Source organism: Lissotriton helveticus, chromosome 5_1, assembly GCF_964261635.1.
Source record: "Lissotriton helveticus chromosome 5_1, aLisHel1.1, whole genome shotgun sequence".
Classification (NCBI taxonomy): domain Eukaryota; kingdom Metazoa; phylum Chordata; class Amphibia; order Caudata; family Salamandridae; genus Lissotriton; species Lissotriton helveticus.
In genome coordinates this window covers 1,840,590,075-1,840,610,122 of record NC_136065.1, presented here as the reverse complement: position 1 = coordinate 1,840,610,122, position 20,048 = coordinate 1,840,590,075, and the positions used below count along the sequence as shown (strand labels likewise).

At 47.7% G+C, this 20,048-nt stretch overlaps 1 protein-coding gene across 11 annotated transcripts in view; it reads left to right on the top strand.

The window, feature by feature from the left end:
- KAT7 (lysine acetyltransferase 7) overlaps positions 1-20,048 on the top strand; it is a 761,891-nt gene that overhangs the window by 704,382 nt on the left and 37,461 nt on the right. The window lies entirely within an intron of this gene.

Here is a 20,048-nt window from a genome sequence, read left to right as displayed (position 1 = left end):
CTATATGAATAAATGAAGTGGTGTTTGTGTAAGTGTGTAGCTGAGTAAATGTAAGTATGATCAATTGTTTGTATATGTAAGTAGAATGACTGTATATGTGAATAGGATGTATGCTTGTGTGTAATCTTGATGTAGGTGTATACATTTGTGTTCTATTGATCTTTGTCAGCATGTATGAGTAAATCTATAGGTAAATGTTTAGATGTGTGTGTGTGTAGATCTAGGAATCATTGAGTGGGTTTTTCGAAAATTGTATTGGTGTCAATGGTTTCAAATATGGTACTCCATATTTTATGAGTTTTGAAAGGTTATATTAGTGTATGAGATTGTCAAATGGATGATGTCATTTGAGATGTCATCAGTGATGTCACTGACATGTCATGAATGATGCAATATGTGACATCAGCAGTGGATTGCTGGCGCGTGAGTTATAGTTAGTACAACTAACTATAACAGAGGAATTTCAACGGTTTTGTACGAGTGAAAGGTCCATCTAACTATAACACCCCTAAAACCTATGTTTTTTTCAGTGAATTTCTAAGGTTTTTTAAATGCGAATTCCTAACTATAACATGTCTGAAACCTCTGGTTTTTTCAGTGAATTTCAAAGGTTTTTGTAAATGACCATTTTTAAATGTATTAATTGTTATATTATTATTTTTATACTGATTTACTCAATTGTTTTAAACTATTTATTTTTAGATTTTATTTTTTAAATGACATTACATTATACATTACAAAATATACTTTCTCAGAATGAATTACTTTAGTTTAAATACTTTGCAAATAGGCAATAGACTTTTAAGTACAGTAGGTACAGTTATTGCAATGTGCAACACAATTTCAAACACAATGCAACATTGAGCTCAATGATAATTTCAAGTTAAATGCAGTTAGTTACTTTATGGATTACTTTTCTAACCACATGACTGGATCCTAGATTCAGTCCTGGGACATCTTCTATAAACAGTTGAATAAAAGCGTTTTGGTTACAGTAGTGATTTTTAAGGAATATTATTGTATTTTAAAAGTTGACACTTAGAAACTTTTTCACATAGAATCACCAATGTTATCCTATGAGAGGAAATTCACTTAGCAGGTAAGTAGTGTTATTGTTACTTTTTCTTACTCCGTGATGGATCCTGCACTGGTGCATCTCCTGTAAACAGTTGAAAGAATGCGTTTGTCGTACAGGCGATTTTTAAGGAATATTTGTAGTTTGTGAAACTCGACACTTCGATACTTTTCTGGTAAAAACCAGACAATGGATTCCTATGGAAGGAAATACAAGTTACTGGTAAGTACGGTTAGAATTACTTTTCAGGGTCAGTGCTGGGCCAAAAGATGCAGCACTGGGTTCTCTCCTGATAACAGGTGAGTAAATCGGAATTCATAGTTTGGCCTATTTTAGAGGAATATATTAAAGTTCCAAAACTCCACACTTAGAAAATTTTTCAAGTGAAACAAATCAATGTTAGCCTATGGAAGGAAATTCAGGTTACTGGTAAGTACAATTAGAATTACTTTTCAGGATCAGTACTGGGCTCATCGATGCAGCACTATGGTCTCTCCTGATATCAGATGAGTAAATCGGAATTCGTAGTTCGGCTGATTTTACTTCGGTCCAGTATATATATAGAGCCACTTTCCTACACCATCCCCTACCTTCACCACTGTGCAAACACGCCCTGTGGCACGTTTTAAGTTGGGGAAATTATTCCCCTTCAATCCTGAGGGTCCCTAGAGTCCAACTAGCCCACTAGGTTCATCCAGTAAGCGCCACAGAGCTGCATAGCAGAGAGATGTAAAAAGGGGCGCAGCCTGCACCACCTCTCTACAACGCAGCGCAGTGGCGCTTCCTGGAAGCACCTAGTGGGCTACTTGGCCCCCATGGTCTCTCAGGATTGAAGGGTAAATTTTTCCCCAACTTAAATGTGCCACAGGGCGTGTTTGCACACATCACCTCAGGCCCCGTTCCCTCTCTTCACCACTGTGTAAACGCGCCCTGTGGCCGTTCTAAGTTGAGAGATTAAGTCCCCTTAAATCCTAAGGGTCCCTAGGGTCAATCTAGCCCTCTAGGTACCTCCAATAAGCGCCACAGAGCTGAGTTGCAGAGAGGTGTAAAAAGGGCGTGGCCTCCGAACACCTCTCGGCAACGCAGCCCCCTGGCGCATACTGGAGGTTTCTGGTGGGCTAGTTGGCCCCCAGGGACCCCCAGAATTAAAGGGGAATTAGTTACCCCTCTGCAAACGCGCCAGGGGTGCGTTTGCAGAGTGCTACAAGAAGGGGGCGTGGCCTCTGGCGCGATGCCGGTCTTCTTCTTTTTTTTTGGGGGGGGGTTTAAGAAGGGGGCTGTGTGGCCCCCCTTCTTTTCCTAATATTTTGGCCCTGGGCACCCCACCCCTCAGGGTCTGCCCCCTAATATATATATTTTTTGTATTAAAAGTTAGGGAAGTGGGCCGCGTGGCCCCCCTCCTCAGGCCATTTATGGCCCCCCTCCTCAGGCCATTTATGGCCCCGGGAAGCCCATCCCCCGGGGCCGGCCTTTTTTTTTTTTTTTTTTATGTACATTTTGGGGAAGGGGGATCCGTGGCCTCCCTCCCGGGCCACTTGTAGCCCCGGGGACCCCATCACCCGGGGCTGGCCCTCTCCGTTGGGGACCGTGGGGGGTCCCCAATCCCCCCACGGTCCCGCCGGCTCCTGCGGGAGCCGGCAATGCTTTTCCACACGGGGAGCTGCTAGGATGCAGCTCCCCCTGTGGGAAAGCAATTTGCTTTGCTATTTGGAAGAGAGCAGGAATCTCTCTTCCACATAGCAAGGCAGTTTGCTACGACAGGACGGGAACCGCGAGGCTCCCGCCCTGCCATAGCAAACTACAGTGTCCCGGGAGTGGGCTCCGCGCGGCCCCCCTCCCATATTTTACAAAGCCCCAGGGGATGGTGGTCCCCGGGGCTCGGGGGTCCGTCACGGAACCCCCAATTTGAATCTTTAGTGCCCCGAGAGGTGGCGGTCCCCGGGCGTGTGGGGGTGGATTGATTTCCCCCCCACACAAGGTATTTATTTATTAAAAAGCCCCGGGGTGGCGGCCCCCGGGGCTTGGGGAGGCTGTGTGCCTCCCGCAATTATTCTTCTCTTCCAGGGGATCCTCATCAATAGTCATAAGCACCGAATATTCCCGCCCACGTGCAGGGACCCCGGAAATAATGAAAAATTATATATGTAAAAAACACATATAAACGCTCCACATATATCTATACGCATATATAATTTTTTCTCACACCAATGCAGCCCCAAAACAGAAGGCTAAACAATGTAAATACCCATACATATACTGCAATTAGCAAGGAAACAAAAAACACATTGGGTCAAATAGCCCTTAAACTTTGTGTTTTAATGAGCACAAACACTCATAAATCCTGCAAATTGCTAATAAACACACATTGTTAGCCCACAGGCTGCATTGTAAAGCAATAGCATAGAAAATGAAACCATTTTCAATAAAACCACAGATCAGTGATGTCATCAGTGATGTCACTGACCATGTCATGAATGATTTAATATGTGACATCATCAGCAGTGGATTGCGGGTGCGCGAGTTATAGTCAGTACAACTAACTATAACGGGGGAATTTCAATGGTTTTGTACGAGTGAAATGCCCATAATTATAACACCCCTCTAACCTATGGTTTTTTCAGTGAATTTCTAAGGTTTTTTTCAATGCTAATTCCATGTCTGAAACCTATGGTTTTTTCAGTGAATTTCAAAAGGTTTTTTAAATGACAATTTTTAAATGTATTAATTCTTATATTTATTTTTTTGATACCGATTTACTCCATTTTTTTAAACTATTTATTTTTAGATATTTTATTTTTTAAATTACATTATACATTACATTACAAAATATACTTTCCCAGAATGAATTACTTTAGTTTAAATACTTTGCAAATAGGCAGTAGACTTTTAAGTACAGTAGTTACAGTTGTTGTAATGCGCAACACAATTTCTAGTTAAATGCAATTAGTTACTTTTTGGATTACTTTTCTAACCACAAGACTAGATCCTAGATTTAGTCCTGGGACATATCCTGTAAACAGTTGAGTAAAAGTGTTTTGGTTACAGTAGTGATTTTTAAGGAATATTAATGTATTTTAAAAGTTGACACTTGGACATTTTTTCACAAAGAACCACCAATGTTACCCTATGGGAGGAAATTCACTTATCAGGTAAGTAGTGTTAATGTTACTTATTCTTACTCAGTGGTGGATCCTGGATCCAGCACGGGTGCATCTCCTGTAAACAGTTGAAAGAATGCGTTTAAGTCATACAGGCAGTTTTTAAGGAATATTTTTAGTTTGTGAAAATAGACACTTGGAAACTTTTCTGGTGAAAACCACACAATGGATTCCTATGGAAGGAAATACAAGTTACTGGTAAGTACACTTAGAATTACTTTTCAGGGTCAGTGCTGGGCTAAAAGATGCAGTACTGAGTTCTCTCCTGATAACAGGTGAGTAAATCGGAATTCGTAGTTCGACTGATTTTAGAGGAATATTTTCTACAATGGTGAAGGAAGGGGGCGGGGTCTGCGGTGACATGTGTGAAAACACGCTCTGTGGCACGTTTTAAGTTGGGGAATTAATTCCTCTTCAATGCTGCGGACCCCTGGGGGCTAACTAGCCGAGGTATCCAAAGGCCACGCCCCTTTTTACAACACTCTGCAGCGCAGCTTTGTGGCGCTAACTGGAGGTACCTGGTGGGCTAGTTGACTCCTAGGGGACCTCTGGATTGAAGAGAAATTAATTTCCCAACTTAAAACACACCACAGGGCGTGTTTGCACACATAGCACCTTAGGCCCCGCCCCCCCACCTTCACCACTGTGCAAACGCGCCCCGTGGCATGTTTTAAGTTGGGGGATTAAGTCCCCTTGAATCCTGAGGTCCCCTGGCGACCAACTAGCCCACCAGGTACCACCATTATGCCCCAGATAGCAGCGTTGCAGAGAGGTGTTCTGAGGCCACACCCCTTTTTACACCTCACTGCAACGCTGCTCTCAGGGGTTCCTGTGGATAAAAACGTGGTCAGGTGTCATTGCCCGGCACCGGGTGACCCTGCCTTTTTAAAAAAATCATCCAACCCCGGAGAGCCTGGTCATTCAGGCCTCCACTTCCCAAAGTGCATTCCCTACCGCACCGCGGGATAAGGAATTGAAAAAGCTGGAGCAGTTTGGCAAGAAGATGTTTTCCTCTGCCAGCTTGGTGCTGCGATCAGTCAACAACGCATGCCTCTTGGGCTGCTATTCTCAGGCTGTGTGGGACACGGTGACTCAAACTCTGCCCAGCACCCGGAGAAGGTTCAGGCTGTACTTTCCCAAGCTGTTGCGGAGGGGAGGGATGCAGTGAAGTTTGCCATTAGGTGTGGGCTGGACACCGCAGACGCTTTGGGGAGAACGATCTCCACGACGGTGGCCATGCGTCGCCATCCCTGGCTTAGGTCCACTGGGTTTTTAGGGGATGTCCAGAGTTCCCTCATGGACATGCCTTTTGATGGTACTCGCCTGTTTGGCGATAAGGCAGACAGTGCCCTGGAGCGTTTTAAGGACTCTCTGGCTACGGCCAAGTCCATGGGTCTCTCCACCACCCGCCCGGCCACGCCGATCTTTTGTTCCTTTTGTGGCCACAGAAGGGGCGCCCCCACATGTTTGTTCAGCCAGAAGCCTGTGCAGAACCAACCTGAGCACGGCCGCAGGCGTGGTGGCCGCGATGGTGGCACAGGGGCCAGCATGTGGGTCAGTCCACCTCCGCTTCCGCAGCATCCGCCTCAAAGCCTTCCTAGTCTAATCTTTGGGGTGCACCCCACGCAGGTGGATGGCAGGATTCAACATCACCTCCCCCACTGGCGCTCTGTCACTTCTAGCAGGTGGGTGCTACAAATCGTCCGAAGGGGTTACTCCCTCCCCTACGAGTCTGGCCCCCTCTGCCATGCCACCTCAGTTCCACCGCATGTTGAGGGATAACTTTGCGCTTCTCCAACAAGAAGTCACAGCCCTCTTGGGCAAGGGGCCCATTGAGCGCGTTCCTGGGCCAGAAGTATGACGTGGTTGTTATTCCCACTACTTTCTGGTCCCCAAGAAGGAGAAAAGGGACCTGCGCCCCATCTTGGACCTCAGGAACGTCAATCGCTTCCCCCGGAAGGAGAAGTTCAAGATGTTGACTCTGGTCTTGGCTGCCCTCAACCCTGGAGACTGGATGGTAGTGTTGGACTTGCAGGACGCATATTTTCACATCCCCATCTTGCCGGCCCACTGGCGTTGCCTGCGGTTCACGGTAGGCCACGAGCATTTTCAGTTTGCCGTGCTCCCCTTCGGCCTTACCAGCGCCCCTCGGGTGTTAACAAAAGTGATGGCGGTGGTCGCAGGTCGGGGGCATCAGTCTACCTCAACGACTGGTTGTTGAAGGCGGGCTCGCCCCAGGCAGTTGTCACCCACCTTTAGACTATGGCCGACCTCCTGCATTTGCTGGGGTTTCCATCAACGTGCCGAAGATCCTGTTCAGATCTCAGAGGGCACTGCACTACAATTGCAGTGCTGGCTCATAATTCGCGATTGGGTCAATGGCAGATCCCTCTCCCTTCCCCAACCGGAGCACACAGTGGTGACGGATGCGTCCCTCCTGGGATAGGGTGGCCACTTGGGAGAGGCGGAGTTCAGAGGCCTCTGGCAGAGTCCCGGCTCCATATCAATCTTTTGGTGCATCGGGCGATCCGTCTTGGACTGAAGGCATTCCTTCCCTCTGTCTGGGGAAGTGTAGTGCAGGTGTTCACGGACAACATCACCGCCATGTGGTATTGCAACAAACAGGGCGGGGTGGGGTCGTGGACCCTATGTCAGGAAGCTCTGCGCCTATGGATATGGCTGGAACATCGAGGCATTACCTTGGTGGTTCAACACCTGACAGGTTCTCGGAACTTCAGGGCCGACGAACTCAACCGCCGGTGCATGATGGATCACGAATGGCGTCTGAACTCGGACGTGGCACAAGGTCTCTTTCTGCAGTGGGGAGAGCCGTGGTTAGATCTATTCACCACCGAAGAGAACGCGCAATGTCATCAATTCTGCGTGTTGGAATTTCCAAGGCAGCACTCGCTCGCCAACGCTTTTCGTCATTAGTGGAGCTGCGGTCTGTTGTACTGCTTTCCGCCTATACCACTTCTGCCCAGAGTGCTGAAGAAGATTCGGTGCGACCGTGCCCAAGTCATCCTTGTGGCTCCTGATTGGGCACGAAGATACTGGTATCCCAAGCTACCCAGCATGGTGATCGATTCCCCGATCCGGCTGCCTCTTCTTGAGGATCTTCGGTCGCAAGGGCGGCGGTCCTCCACCCGAGCCTGTCCAGCCTCCGCCTCATGCGTGGAGATTGAGCGGCGACAGTTGACCCCTTTCGATCCTCCTCCCGAAGTCTGTGATGTCATTCTTACAGCCAGGCTTCCCTCCACTAAGACGGTATACACCTGCATGTGGAACAAATTTGTGGCATGGTGCACAGCAAAGGCTGTGGATCCCCTTTCTGCCCCTCTTTCTGAGGTCCTTCTGTTCCTACTATTCTTGGCCCAGCAGGGCTCTGCTCTGGGCACTATCAAAGGTTATCTTTCGGTCATCTCCACCTTTCTAAGGCTTCCAGATCAGCCTTCTCTATTTTACGTCTCCGGTTGTTAACCGTTTCCTGAAAGGCATTACACACGTTTCCTCCCGTACCTTTCATAATGAGACTTTTGTGATATGTGCGCTATACAAGAGACTAGGACTATGACTATAATGCCTCAATGGGACTTAAATCTTGTCTTGACCTATCTGATGTGCGCTCCCTTTGAGCCCCTTCATAACTGTCCTTTACGTCTTCTCACTCTAAAGACTGGTTTCCTGGTAGCTATCACCTCTGCCAGAAGAGGGAGTGAGCTTCAGGCTCTTTCTTCTAAACCTCCTTTCCTTTCTGTTCATCCGGAGAGGGTGGTTTTCAGGACCCGTCCTTCTTTCTTGCCAAAGGTTGTCACGCCCTTCCACATCGGGCAGACCCTCACTTTGCCCATCTTCTTTCCGCCTCCGCATCCTTCAAAGGAGGAAGAGCGGCTCCACCGTCTGGACCCAAAACGTGTGCTCTTGTTCTATCTGAGGAGCACACAACAGTTCTGGGTGGATGACCAGCTCTTTGTTAACGTCGGCGCCAAAAAAGGTTGGGCCGTGCACAAACTGACCATCTCTCGGTGGGTCGTTTTTTGCATCAAAGCATGCTACTCGTTGTCTAAGAATGGGCCTCCTGTTGGGCTGCGTGCCCATTCTACCAGGGCGACGGCAGCCACTACTGCCTTGGAACGCGGCGTTCCCTTGCAGGACATTAGTCAGGCAGCTACGGGGGCCTCACTGCTCACGTTTACCAAGCATTACTGCCTTGACAGTCCAGAGAGGGCTTCTTTGGCCGTTCTGTTCTCCATGACTTTCTGGTGTAATCTTATTCGCAGACCCACCACAGGGGTAGGTATTGCTGGGGTATCTGTTCTAAGGTAAGGAATCTATCACTAATGTGTCTCTTTCAGATGCACAAGTTACTACTTGTGTAACGATATATCTGTAAGAGACATTAGTTTGTGATAGATTCCTTACCGCCCCACCCATCCTCTCCGTTCTGCGAACTGATTTCTAGGGTGAAGGTCATTCCTTTCAGGGCCCTAGTTTCATGGCACAGAGGTCAGTTTCTTGCATGGCTCTGCGTTCATGGCGTGGAAAGTTGTGTACAGAACTGACGTCAGTGTGGATGGGTGGTGCTTAAGTAGTCTCTGTGATGTCATCTTGGCGCTTACAATGCCAGCGACGGACGCGGAGCTGCACGACGCCACCTACCGACGCGCAGGGGTACTGCTGAAGAAAAACTTTCCGGATCCAGTCTGACGCCTGGGGATATTCTAAGGTAAGAAATCTATCACTAACTAATGTCTCTTACAGATATATCGTTACACTTCCGCGTCAAGTAGTCACTGTAATTATCTTTTGGAGCAAAACTCACCAAGTCATGCAAGTTTTAACACACACTCCCTTAGCATGAACAGCAACTTTATTGAACTTTCTCCAGAGCACAAGTACCAAATTAATTATATTATCCATTGTTTATTTTTTATATATAATTATATATGTGATACTCTACAAAAAATAAGATGTCTTGCGTATATTGTATACAAAAGAGAGTAAAATCAAACTCTGAAATGATACGTAGAGTAAAATCACCAAGTGTTCTTTTACGCGATTTACTTACATTTTGTAATGTGATGGGTCATAAATGGATACTTCCCCACCCCGGGTGGGCCCAGAACAAAAACTCTGAGCAAAGTTGAGCGAAATGACAAGCAGACTACATATTGACATTTAGAGGAACAGCTACAGGGAGGAACCTTACTGTCCACCGCATAACCGCGAGAGTAAGACTGTTTAGTTTTTCATGAGCATTGAGTTGTGCAGGGGATGTAGTAAGCTGAGATAATTCAGTAGAACCATATTGGATGATTCGCACTATATATAACTTTTACCCTTGCCTCACAGTTGCAGCACCTGCCACAATGGCTAGACACACAGTTGCATAGAGAAAGTTCTGAGTGAGTCTAGGGACACCAAACTTGATAGTCCTGATGTCTGTTTTGGAAAGAGTGGGGAAGACGGTGATCTTGCATAACCCTGTCTGCTGCAGATGCTGGGCCCTTAATGAACAAACAGGCATTGTTAAAAGGAGGCAAACCCGTAGCTCCAATCTGTAGAGCACTCTGTGGAGAACTACTCGCCCTCTTAGTCCAAGGGCAGCATTCGACTTAAAAACCAGATGGGAGAGGGTTTGTGAACTGAAAGTAGTGATTCAGACTTGCGGAAAATGTTGATTATATACCCAAAAATTAACAAGTAATGCTAGATTCCAGTACACCCAATATATCTTCGACCATTAGGCCTGCTTGACCTCAAGGATTTCGGACAAACCTTACCCGACTCACTCAGGGGTGTGTCCTACGTGTTCCGCGATGGAAGCAGATGTTATACGTAATGTGTCAATACTGGCTGGTAGTCGGTTTCTGGAGCAGACTGGTTTTACATTTCTAGTCAGCTGTCGGTGGGGCAGTAGCTCTTTCACTACACACTGGGTCTGCATTCCAAACCAAAGTGGGGTAAAAGTTGTTCCTTGCTTTGGCGCAACAATAGATAGCCATACAATGGTTGCAGAGCATCAAGAGATTGCTCCAAGACCTTGACAAATGGTTGTTTGCACAATAATTGTGATTGGTGCAGGTCCGGCGAAGAGCAAGGTCTTGGGGTCCTTCCTGAAGATGTGCCGAATCTTAATGCCCATGTATGTGACTTCTGTGACTACTCTGGGATCATTAACCAAACTTTGGTTTGTGCATAGAATTTGGGTTTGAGATGTATTAAGCTTATTGCCTGAAACGGAGCCAAACTCCTGTGCCAGTTTTTCAATTATAGGTAGAGCTGTGACCAGACTAGATGTTACAATCGCAATATCATCTGTGTACGCCAAAACACAGAAGCAATACTGCCGAACCATAAAGGGTGTAATTTGGATGCTTCACTCGAACATAATTATAAAAGGGTTCATGTAGAGCGCAAACAGAAGCGGAGTGCAGGGACACCCTTGTCGTGTACATCTGGAAATCTGAATTGCATCAGAAAAACACCCCATTGAAAATATTTTGGCTGTGGGAGATCGATATTAAGCCCGAAGAGCCTGAATGTATCCCTGGCCAAACCCCATTTGATGTAAGACCCCACCAGAGGAAGTCCCACTCAACACGGTTGAATGCTTTTTCAGCATCGAGCAGGATCAATCCTAAATCCCTTGCCTCTACCTGTGCAATGTTAAATAGGGTCACTACTCTACTAATGAGGTTCTCAGTCCCCCTTCCAGGTATGAAACTGTGTTACCTTAGAGAAACCAAGGGGGAAATGACTTTCGCCAGCCGATTGGCAAGCATCTTATCATAGATTTTACCGTCACAGTTGACGAGTGAAATTGGGTGGTAGGAGCCTGGTAGATCAGATGGTTTATCTTTCTTTTTAAATATGATGATGTTCGCCTCATCCCAGGATCGTGGAGCCTATTCTGTTTGTGCTGCTTGACAAACCGCAAGTATATCAGTTTTAAGTCTTGAAAAAAGGTCTTACAAATTTCCAACGGGGGTGGTTTGTCTGGGCCTGTGGCTTTTCCAATGGCCAAGCTATTAATAGCCTGCTGTAAATCATAATTTAATATATGACATCTTTAGATTTTAAAGATACTTATTTTCATATTCCAGTTAACCCCAACCATTGCAAATTCTTAATGTTTGTTGTAGCCGGCAGCCATTATCAGTTCAAAGTTCTCCCATTTGGACTGAAATCATCGGCCCGTATTTTCATGAAATGCCTAGCTCCAGTAGCTGTATTCCTGAGACAGAAAGGACACCACTTTGTTCCATACCTAGACGATTGATTAGTAAAAGAGCCTTCTTTAGGAACTTTCAGACTGAAGCGACAAATATCAGTCCTTCGGGCATCTAAAAAAATAACGTTCTTGGGTACTACCGTAGATACAGTAGAAGATCAGGCTTACCCAATGACCGAAAGACTAATCATGATAATACATTTGGCAAGTACATTACAAAGTGAAAATTCAGTGTTCGAGGCAAGTGGGCTGCTGAATTCATATCTGTGCATAGATCGCCGCCTAGTGTTGGGTCCGGATGATTGCACATTGTTGTCCTGGAAGAGTCTTCGAAGTATCACGAGATAGGTGGCTCCTCCCCTGGACTATAGTGCGCATGGGCATCCTCTCCATACTCCGATTGGTTTTTTTCCGCCACTGGATTCGGATGTACTTTCGTAACTCACGTTTGGAATCGATATAAAAAACTTTTTTCAAGGCCAAAAGGCCTTAGGGGCGTCGGTATTGTCTTTCGTTCGGTGCCACGTACTTGTTCCATTTCTTCAAGCCGGACGTCGAAGGCCGATTGCCTTTTTTGACACCAAAGGCCCCATCAAATATCTACGATGGAACGGAGCCCGTTCAAACGGTGCCCCGTTTGCAACTCAAAATACCCTCACATCGATGTGCACCCGGTGTGCAATAAATGCCTATCACCGGACCACGACGAGGCCAGCTGCATGGCCTGTTCTCGATTCAGGTCGAGGAATACACGTCGGCTTCGACGCGCAGCGAGACAGTCGGCGCGGAAGACAGCGCCCGACCCAGAGAACATCTGCGAGGCTGAAGACGACGAGGGCGTAGAAGAGGATCCTGATCAACAGTTGGATCCCGCGTCGGAGCAAAACTCAAACTATGCTGAGGACGAAGACGAAGACTACGTCCATGATGAAGACGTCGTCGAGGTAGGAGACGACGCACAAGCCATCGGAGCCGTCGATGACGACTCAAGCGATGAGCAAGGCCCAACCGCATTCGCGGGGCCCGGTAATGACAATGTACCTTCCAAGGCTCAGGTCGAGGCATCGCCGGAAGGCCTTAGCCAAGATCTTCATCCACATTCTATAGCCCCGCTTCAAGGCCCGGCTAAAAATATTTCTAAAGAGCCATCGGTCGATCAACCACAATCAGCGGAGAAATCGAAACCGAAACCGACAGAAGCTAAATCGAAATCGAAACTGATAAAAACAGTCATCGGATCGACGACTTCGAATCCAATCAAATTGAAGAGTGTCATCGACCCCTCGGGGTCAAAAGGGGGTGTCGGACCGAAGATCGGATCGACAAAACATGTATCGAAGGTCAAGCACGTCACGCTGACGCCGTCGACGTCCAAGTCCAAAGATGGCGACACTGACAAAGGACTCAAGGCTCAGAAGACTATCGATCCAAAGCTTCAGGCCTCCAAGCCACTAATGGTCAAGGCCTTCGAGTCGAAAAGCAAACTCGACCCGAAAGAGCATAACAAGTCGAAGCAAAAGAGCGTGCCTGCTGCGCACCAACAGCTCGAGTCGACGCATGGCCACGAACAGCATCCTGATAAAACGAAGTCGGTCGCATCGAAGGCGGCGCCAACCTCAAAGCAGGTCAGTCCGTCTCCAAAGCCTACGCCACCAATAAAGTACGGACTGCCCCCGACTTTCCAGCTACAAACAAGCACCGACACAACAGCAAAATCGTCGGTGGCCTCAAGGACCCAGCCCATGGGAGAGGACGTGGTGTTCCAAGCGCCCTCCTATGATCAGTCGAACCTTTTCATCGACTCCGATACTGGAAGACTCACTATTTATAAACGAAAGATCATTCCAGAACATCCTATGGAGTCATACAAAATACCACTCAAAAAGAAAAGGGACTCTACCTCACCTGCTCTTTTTGAACCTATTGAGTCATATGGACAGGAATATACCTATTCTCCCACACATACCACTTAGGATGTGGGGGAAGGATACAATGAGGATAAATGTAATTATCCTATTGACACAGATCAAGAGGAGACTCAACCCTGGACTGACCCTGTTGACCCTAGTGAGCCACACGCCACACCTGACACTCAGTCCTATACAGTCAAAACCTCGCCTACTGAAGATACGGCTGCGTTTAACGCATTAATTGAAAGAGCAGCCATTAACCATGATGTAGAAATGCACGCGGACCCGGTAGAAGAGGACTTTTTATTTGATACTTTCTCAACTTCAGAAAGATCGGTAAAAACATTACCTATGCTTAAGGGTGTCCTTAAACACGCTGGTGACATTTTCAAAGAAACCACAAGGGCACGGGTTGTAAACCCCAAGTTTGAGCGGCAATACAGGCCTGCGCCTGTAGACCCTACGTATATCAAAGGCCAGCTCCCATTGGACTCCTTGGTGGTGGCTAATGCTTGTAAGAGAGCGAACTCTCAAACAAGTGGTGATGTTCCTCCTCCGGACAAAGAATCCAAAATCTTGGAAGCTTCTGGCAAACGTGTAGCGGCTCAAGCGGCAAATATTTGGAGAATCTCAAATACACAGGCCCTATTAGCCACATATGATAGGGCTCATTACGACACGTTAGAGCAGCTACTACAACACCTGCCTGACGCTTATAAGGAGGGAGCAGAAATGCTAATACAGGAAGGGAAGCTAATTACAAACGCATCCATTAAATGTGCGCTAGATGTGGCAGACACAGCAGCTAGGGCCATTAACACAAGTGTGATGCTCAGAAGGCATGCCTGGCTCCGTATCTCTGGATTCAAGCCAGAGATCCAAACAACTTTACTCAATCAGCCAGTTAACCCTGACTTTCTATTTGGTCCCGATGTAGACACAACCCTTCCCAGTGTAAGAATTGGCTTTTGTAGTTTGGTTTGCTCTGTTCCCATCATGCACTGGGACAGGAACAGACTAATTTGCATACAGCCAGGTTCTGAAACTGGGATGGTGCAGTGAGCTAAAAAACGGTGTTGGATCTAGCCCTGATCTCTTGACAGGGTGAGAGTTTTCTGCTTAATTCAGAGACTCTGTCCCTCACCACCCCTTGTTGTAAATAGATGTGGCAGACACAGCAGCTAGGGCCATTAACACAAGTGTGATGCTCAGAAGGCATGCCTGGCTCCGTATCTCTGGATTCAAGCCAGAGATCCAAACAACTTTACTCAATCAGCCAGTTAACCCTGACTTTCTATTTGGTCCCGATGTAGACACAACCCTAGAAAAAATTAAGAAAGACACTGAGACAGCCAAATCCATGGGAGCTCTGCAGTCACAGCAGTTCAGGGGAGGTTCCTTTCGTCGCTCCGGTAACAGGGGAGCTTCTAGAGGTCAAGCATCACAGCAAGCCCAATACAACAAAGGAGGAACAGAAACCACCTATAACAAAAGCAATAGGGGTGGATACCGTGGGAACAGCATTAAAGGCAGAGGACGAGGAAATAATAATGCCAGATCCTCCGCCACCAATAAACAGTGACGTCTTGTCACTGCCCCCAGACCATATAACACCGGTCGGGGGAAGACTTCAGCAGTTCCTGCCAGTCTAGCAAGGCATTACCACAGACAGGTGGGTGAGACAACTTATCCAATACGGCTATTGTCTAGAACTAACCTCCACTCCACCCAACATACCCCCAAGGCACCGTCCTATGTCCGCAGAGCACATGCACTTATTGCAGCAAGAAGTCATCTGCATGCTGCAAAAAGGGGCCATAGAACTCGTGCCTTTGGAACAACAGGGTACAGGGGTGTACTCACTGTACTTCTTAATCCCAAAAAAGGACGGGTCTCCCAGACCCATTCTAGACCTCAGACCCTTGAACCAATACATCTTGTCAGAACATTTTCACATGCTCACTTTGCAGCATGTTCTACCATTGCTCAGTCATGGGGATTTCCTAGCAACCCTAGACCTAAAGGACGCATATTTCCACATTACAATTTACCCAGGTCACAGGAAATATCTCAGATTCACCATAAACAACCAGCATTACCAGTTCAAGGTCCTGCCTTTCGGGGTCACTACGGCCCCCAGAGTATTTACCAAGTGCTTAGCGACGGTAGCTGCGCACCTTCGGAGCCAACACATCCATGTCTATCCTTATCTGGACGACTGGGTTATCCAAGCGAAGTCAGCCCAGCTACGTGCCAGCCACATGTCCCGCACAATTCACCTCCTGCACAGTGTAGGATTTTCGCTATATTACCCAAAATCTCATCTTCAACCCGCACATGTACAACAGTACCTAGGCACGGAAATAAACACCCTGGCAGCAACAGCACAGCCAAATTCAGCAAGAATCAACAGCATGCAACTGCTGATTCAACAATTCAGACATCATCGCTCACTCCCAGCGCAAATGTTTATGCAGCTAATAGGCATAATGGCCTCCTGCATCTTTATAGTCCCTCGCGCGAGGCTACACATGCGTCCGCTTCAAGAGTGCTTCGCACGACAGTGGAACCAGGCTCTGGGACATCTGAAGTACCTAGTGTTGGTGACCGGTCGTGCTCACAACTCTCTGCATTGGTGGAACACACAAAACCTTTGCAGGGGACGACCATTCCAAGAGCCCGTACCACAGATAGTGCTGACGACGGACGCATCTCTCCAAGGCTGGGGAGCGCATGTCCTCCATTATACGGTGCAGGGACTATGGACGACGCAGCAGCAGAAGATGCACATCAACCTACTGGAACTGATGGCAATCTTCATGGCGATGAAGGCATTCAAATTGCATTTGTGCAACAAAGTCGTGCTGATCCGGATGGACAACATGACTACAATGTATTACATCCAAAAGCATGGGGGTATACACTCCCCACAATTGTCACGCCTAGCCCAGTGCATGTGGAAGTGGGCCATTCAGAGAAACATCTTCCTCATGGCGGAACACCTCCCGGGCAAGGACAACCAGATAGCGGACCTGCTCAGCAGGCACAGCCATCAAATGCACGAGTGGGAGATTCATCCCTCGGTGCTACAACTGTATTTCCAGCAGTGGGGTCATCCAGAGATAGACCTATTCGCCACAAAAAAAAACGCAAAATGCCAAACCTTCGCCGCCAGGTTCCCACACCCGCAGTCGCAGGGCAATGCGATATGGATGAACTGGTCAAACAGATTTGCGTACTCTTTTCCTCCAGCACCGCTCATACCGCTGGTAGCGCGCAAACTGCAGCAGCACTCAATGACACTCATCCTAGTTGCCCTAACATGGGCAAAACAGGCATGGTACACCACGTTCCTAGAACTTTCAGTGGTGCCTCACCAACAACTGCGACTCACACCCAGTCTCCTCACTCAGAGCCGTGGAGACATTCAGCACCCAGATCCGCACCAGTTGAGCCTTGCAATATGGCTCTTAAGGTCATAGTTTGGCTACCTCAACCTGCCCCCTGATTGTATGAACATTATCAAGGAGGCTAGAAGGCCTACAACCAGGGCGTGCTACGCGGCAAAATCGAAGCGTTTTGTCATTTATTGTTCCAATAATGACATAAATCCGCTGGATGCATCAACGCAAAATATTATGTTATTTGTTGCATCTACACAGATGCAATCTGGCATATAGTTCAATCAGGATACATTTGGCTGCAATGGCAGCTTATCTTCAAAACAGACAGCACCTTTCCCTTTTCAAAGTGCCAGCCTTAAAGCTTTTATGGAGGGACTCAAAAAAGTAATTCCTCCCAGACACCCGCCTTCACCTGTCTGGAATCTAAACATAGTTCTCACTAGACTAATGGGACCACCTTTTGAACCTCTTCACTCTTGTGAGATACAATTTCTCACATGGAAAGTGGCCTTTCTAGTAGCGATCACATCGCTAAGAAGAGTTAGTGAGCTGCAAGCCCTAACTATTCAGGAGCCTTTCATACAGATTCATGCTAATAGGGTAGTGCTGCGTACTAACCCTAAATTTATGCCTAAGGTGGTGTCACAGTTCCACATTAACCAAACAATAAAACTGCCAGTATTCTTCCCAAATCCAGATTCAGTGGCAGACCGCGCACTGCACACACTAGATGTTAAAAGAGCTCTCCTGTATTACATAGACAGGACAAAAGATTTCAGGAAAACTAAACAACTGTTTTTTGCCTTCTCTCCACAGCACAAAGGCAACCCCATTTCCAAATCAGGTATAGCCAGATGGATTGTTAAGTGCATACAAATCTGTTATCACAAGGCTAAACGCACATTAACAGTTCCCCCAAGAGCGCATTCCACACGCAAGTTAGGGGCATCCATGGCTTTCCTAGGTAACATTCCTCTAGAGGCTATATGTAGAGCAGCCACATGGACCACCATACATACATTCACCAAACACTACTGCGTGGATGTACACTCCAAACAGCAAGCTGCTGTAGGACAGGCTGTTCTCAGAACTCTTTTTCAAACTGCTGCAGCTGGCACGGGCAACCACCGCTAAGGAGGAAACTGCTATTTATTCTATGCACAGATATGAATTCAGCAGCCCACATGCCTCGAACGGAATATGCTACTTACCAGTATGCATCTGTTCTTGGCATGTAGGGCTGCTGACATTCATATCGCCCGCCCTCCTCCCCGGTGCCTGTCGCAGCTGTAGCACTCAGAATTATTCTCAGGCATGGTCATCACTTACTGTATCATACTCCATCTCTGCCACAATGGCGAAAAACAATCTGAGGATGGGGAGGATGCCCATGCGCACTATAGTCCAGGGGAGGAGCCACCTATCTTGTGATACTTCGAAGACTCTTCCAGGACAACAATGTGCAATCATCCGGACCCAACACTAGGCGGCGATCTATGCACAGAATGTCAGCAGCCCTACATGCCAAGAACAGATGCATACTGGTAAGTAGCATATTCCTTGTTTGCCTAGTCAAATCCCTATTGGGAAAAATTACTCACGCATTCGTTTAGTGGCATTTTTCTGCCTTTGTATACAACAGTTTTAAGAGGCACTAGACCGGCAATGGAGCCAAACTCAAGGATCTTTAGACAATATAATTCATCCTACTCCAAAGATGCGAATTGCTCTCATGGTGGATTCAGGAGACCAATCTATCTACAAGCTTGACTTTCATACCACAGGTCCCACAGTTTGTAATTAGATGCTTATGTAAATAAGTCTGCATACCAATCCTGGAACTCAAAGCGGTAGCATTAAGTTTACAGGTGTTCCTCTGGAGAATAAAAAGGTCAGTGGAGCTCATACGCACAGCCAACACCACAACTCAGTCAATCAAGTCCTACTTGTAACGTGCGGCTTGCCACCCGAGAGGGTATCCAGGCGCTGGCTGAAAGTCTCAGTCAAAAAGCCAGGTCTTGAGCCCCTTCCTGAAGTCAGTCAGTGAGGTGCGGAGGTGGGAGGGGTAGGGGTTGGCTGCAAGATGGGATAAGAAGCGTCCTCCAGCACCGCAGCGGTGAATGCGTGAGATCTGTGCAAGGGCGAGGTGAGCAGAGGTTCCTGGGGGTCGGTGGAAGTGCAGACTGTGGCTCATGTAGGGGAGTCCTTGGTCGTGGAGGGCTTTGTAGGCATGTTAGGGCTTGAACTTGCATCTCTTCTGCACAAGGAGCCACTGGAGGTCTTTCAGGTGCTGGGTGATGTGGGTTCTATTGGGCAGGTTGAGGATGTCAGGCAGCTGCTTTCAGGATTGTCTGTAGTCTTTGTAAAATTTCGGTGGTGGTGCGTTGCCGTAGTCCAGTCTGCTGGTGATGAGAGTTTGGGTTACCGTCTTCCGGGTGTTGATGGGGAGCCACTTGAAGATTTTGAGGAGTGTGTAGAAGCAGGCTGAGGAGACTGTGTTGACCTGACATTTCATGGAGAGTTCGCTGTCAAAGATGATGCAGAAGTTGCAGGCATGGTCTTTTGGCATGGGGGTAGGTCCGAGTTCGGAAGGCCACCAGGAGTAGTTCCAGAGGTTGGTGTTTTTGCCGAAAATGAGGACTTCAATCAATCATGACACTTATAAAGCGCACTACATACCCCTGAGGGTCTCAAGGCGCTGGGGGGGTGGGTGCTGCTAGAGATCGAAGAGCCTGCTCTTGAGGAGTTTTCTGAAGGCCAGTAGGTCTTGGGTCTGTCGTAGGTTGGTGGGGAGGGTGTTCCAGGTCTTGATGGCGAGGTGGGAGAAGGATCTGCCGCCGGCGGTCGTTCTTCGGGGGCGGTGGACTGTGGCGAGGCTGGCGGAGCGGAGCTGGCGGGTGGGGGTGTAGAAGTTGAGTCGTCTGAGGTATGCTGGGCCGGTCTTGTGGAGAGCTTTGTGTGCGTGGATGAGGAGTTTGAAGGTTATCCTCTTGTTGATGGGGAGCCAGTGCAGGTCTCTCAGGTGGGGTGTGACATGGCTGCGGCGGGAGATGTCGAGGATCAGACATGCAGACGCGTTCTGGATGCATTGCAATCCCCTCAGGAGCTTGGCTGACGTTCCTGCATAGAGGGCGTTTCCGTAGTCCAGCCTGCTGGTGACGAGGGCCTGGGTGACTGTTCTTCTGGTCTCGGTGGGGATCCATTTGTAGATCCTGCGGAGCATTCGGAGGGTGTTGAAGCAGGATGAAGAGACGGCGTTGACCTGCT